A 4,185-nucleotide genomic window follows, 5' to 3' on the forward strand; every position below is an offset into this window, starting at 1 on the left:
GTCAAAATCACCTTTGTAATAACTGCCATTCATTCAAAGTACCAAAGCTTGTCTCATACTGTGCCAGGTGATTTACATACATCACACATGTCTGTGGTCCTACACTATAGACTCTTTCAAACACAATTTGCAGATAAAGAAGCTAGAATAAAGAAGCTCAAATTCAAAGCTCATAAATGATAGGAGCTGGACTGAACCCCAGCACTGAATTCCTCCAGAGCCCATACTGTGCCACTCGTCCAGGATGAGGCCAATCTTGGGTCACTTCCTCTTTCTGAACATTAGTCCAAAAGGTATTTCACATGTTAAATAGTAGAATTTCATACCCCAAACACGGTTTTGGAATAAAAGCCCCCAGAAGTAAGTAACAAAAAATGAAAATAAAAGTGAAGGATGTATAAGGAAGGAGACAGCATTCAGTGACAATTTATCTACAAAGGAAATGTCAGCAAACCACAATAGATCAGGGATGCAGAAAATCATTTAATTCAGCCCCTTCCTTTCAGAGAGTAAACCTGTTAGAGTGAAGGTTCTACAAGAGGCTGTGTCTGGCCAGTGAAGAGAAGGAAGAGATCAGCGTGTTTTCTCTGATAGCACACCACCTATGCTGGGGCCCCTCCCGGACTGCAGCTTCCCCATCACTCCTGGGACTCTACCCATTCTCTGTGAGATGTGTTGCAGGCAGACTAAGACTTTTCAAAGACGTGGCATTACCCAAGAAGTCTTTCATAGAAGACACAGGAGTCAAGGTAAAGACAGATGAATGAGGAACTGAAGTCACAGAGAGACTGGCCTGTGTCTGCTCTCAGAAGGCCAAGACAGGGCTGCCAGGCTGTGCATTCCCTCACTTCTTTTTAGGGCTTGCAAGGACATGGTCTTTGGTCTACATGGGTCACCTTAGGTTAAAAGAAAGAGGAAATCCAGAGTCCCCGAGGAGTCAAGGTGAGGCACCTGAGTGAGGGCATACCCATACACTGAACACAGAGGGCCCCAAGAAGCCTGAATCCTGATGTCGTCCCTGAAGGCACTGGTAGGAGTAGCCTCGTGTGGCATTCCCAGACTTTCCCTCTCTGGCACCACAGGGAGTGAGGACCTTAGTCTGAGAGAGCTCCCTTACATAAACAGAGAAAGGAGCCCCACACCCTGCCAGGAGTCAAGCTTTGGACTTAGGAAACCCTCTGACCTCAGAACTCTGAGGAAACCACACAGAACTCTGCCCTTCCTGGCATCCCTGGGATACCTGCTCATTGTTGACATGACATGCCCATTTCCTTCTATGAAGTCACAAGTGGGGTTGGGACATGGTCCAAGGGGTATAGCCTAGGGCCAGCAGTGAGATTATTTCCAGGTTTTCCAGAAACCAACTGAATACCCTGAAGACGAAGGGAACCACACACCCCATAACCATATGATTCATCTCATCCTCTGTGCCTCAGAAGACCAAGGACAGGTATGGACAGATGAGGAGAATCCTACTTTTTCCTAGGGGTCTCACGGAGATGCTTGCCCTACTATAAGAAAGTATAGTAGTAGACGGGGTGGACCCAAGGGAGGGTAGACTTTTAGGCCACAACAGAGGTCAAAGCAAGGACTGAGGGATCATCTACCAATAAAAAGAAGTGATAATGAATCCAGCCCTGTTCCTTGTAGCCCTTGAAGAACCAGGGCAGAGCTATCAAGCTGAAGCTCCACCAACATTTATTTATATCAGGTGTGTAGGAAATGAAACCCTTAGTATGAAGGTGCAGATACTATTCCAAGAAAGGGGTGGGGACACCAGGCCCTATGGGGAACCAAAGGAAGCACTCTTAATTCATGTTGAGGACTCCAGAGGCCAGGATAGAAAACTTCCCCCTGAGCACTCAGTACTGGGTGATAACTACTGACTGGGGTGATAAGCCGAGGACCTCTTCATTTCTCATAAATCCCAGGGAGCTTTGTGATGCCAACTAGAGAACAGAGGGAATGGGTCCTATGACTGGCCACTAGTCGGGTGGTGGTCTTGAATGAGAAATAACAGATGCCTCTGTGTAGGAGGCTACCAGCCCCTTCTGTCACCCCAGCGTGCCTGAGGCAGGGGTAGCAGGATGAAGCCTAAAGATCACTCTAATTTCATTCAATATGTTTCCCAAAGGACAGCTGATTAGGAGAATAGGAACTCTGGAGGTTTTCAGACTAGTGCCATCAAGAAAACCATAAATGTAGCCTTCCTGATAATCAGGGTGGTATTCCCCTGCTGCGGCTGCACACTCAACCTTCGTCTTCCTGTGTGCCCTTATCACCTACCCTCCTACTCACACTTCTAATCATTGTCCCCCAGTGCAGTCATCATGCCTCGGGGTCAGAATCATAAGCTCTGCATCCGTGAGAAATGCCACCAGGCCCGATATGAGCCCCAGAGTCAAAAGGGAGTTCAGCCCGCTGCAGTAATGGAAGAGCTTCCCTCTACCTCTTCTCTTTTAGAAGATAATTCACAGAGCTCATCAGCTACCGGGTCAAATAGCACTTTCCAGGGGTCTTCGGAAGCCCCATCTACTACCAGCACTTTTTCAACTACTTCTGACACAAAATCTGATGAAGAAGATACCAGTCAAGATGAGGAAGATTCAGGTTCCTCCGATGTCTCATCTTCTACCAAGAACACCTACAGTGATACTCTGAACAGCATGACAGGTGTGTTGGAACAGTTCCTTCTGCATAAATATAAAATGAAGCAGCCCATCATGAAGGAAAACATGCTGAAGATTATCCACCCAAGATACCATAACCGATTGCCGAGATTCTCAAGAGAGCCTCTGAACACATCGAGGCTGTCTTTGCAGTTGACTTGAAGGAAGTTGATTCAACCATCCATTCCTATGACCTTGTCAGCAAACTGAACCTGCCCAACAATGGGAGAATGTGGGATGGTGGGGACTTACCTAAGACCGGTCTCTTAATGACAGTTCTGGCTGTGATCTTCGTGAAGGGCAACTGTGCCTCTGAGGAAGATATCTGGAAATTCTTGAATATGATGCAAGTATATGCTGGGAGAAAACACTTCATCTATGGAGAGCCCAGGAAGCTCATCACCAAAGACTTTGTGACGATGAAGTACCTGGAGTACCGCCAGGTTGCCAACAGCGATCCTCCACGTTATGAGTTCCTGTGGGGCCCACGAGCCCATGCTGAAACCAGCAAAATGAAAGTCTTGGAATTTTTGGCAAAAGTCAATGATACCGTCCCCAGTGCCTTCTCATCACAATATGAAGAACCTTTGTGAGATGAGGAGGAGTGAGCTCGAGTCACAGTTCCAGCCAGGCCTGGCACCACCAGGCATGGTCCACGGCCACATCCAGCAGCTTCTCCCACCCCTACTGAAGACCAAGACTTTTAAAAAATCATCCAGATAAGAAAATTTGACATCAAAATAGGGACTTTTGCCGAAATGGGAAGCAATCCCACAATAATACTGCTGGGACAATGGAATGAAAAAATAAAATGAAAAAAATTTCAAAACATGATCAACCTTGATTGTTCTCCATCTTTTCTGTCTTCTGTTTTGTAAAATTAAATAATTTATGCCTCGATATGCTTCTTTTTTTTTTTTCCTTCTCTTTTTTAACTTTAAACTTTTTATTTTGTATTGGGTGTAGCCAATTAACAATGTTGTGGTAGTTTCAGGTGAACAGGGAAGGGACTCAGCCATACATTTATATGTATCCATTCTCCCCTAAAACCGCCCTCCCATCCAGGCTGCCACATAATATTAACCAGTTCCCTGTGAGAAGGCTGAATTTCTTTTCCCAAAACAACTGTGGATACGTCCACTGAATTCTGCCATGGAGTGTCGATGAAGTGGCCTAAATATTTTTCTCCCTTGGAGGTTACTTTTTTGTACTTGAATGACTAAAAACCTTTTTGCTTATCCTTAAGCTTCAGTAACTTAACAAGGCTATTTTGGTATCATTGTGCATCATTTTTTGTACTAGAACATGGAATGATTTTTCAGTCTATAGATTTTCAGGGTGGAGAGGTGGATTTTCTTTTTTTTTATTTTTTTTAAATTTTATTTTATTTTTAAACTTTACATAATTGTATTAATTTTGCCAAATATCAAAATGAATCCATCACCTCGATATGCTTCTTGAAAGATGCAGGAGGTATTAAATCTTAACAAGTTAGACCTCTTACAGTCTTCATTTA

General features: G+C 44.6%; 1 pseudogene; it reads left to right on the forward strand.

Annotated features, from left to right (window-relative positions):
- The first annotated feature begins 2,330 nt into the window (after window positions 1–2,330).
- On the forward strand, window positions 2,331–3,277 carry LOC113887545 (annotated as a pseudogene).
- Window positions 3,278–4,185: the final 908 nt, after the last annotated feature.

This window comes from Bos indicus x Bos taurus, chromosome X (genome assembly GCF_003369695.1).
Source record: "Bos indicus x Bos taurus breed Angus x Brahman F1 hybrid chromosome X, Bos_hybrid_MaternalHap_v2.0, whole genome shotgun sequence".
Lineage (NCBI taxonomy): Eukaryota > Metazoa > Chordata > Mammalia > Artiodactyla > Bovidae > Bos > Bos indicus x Bos taurus.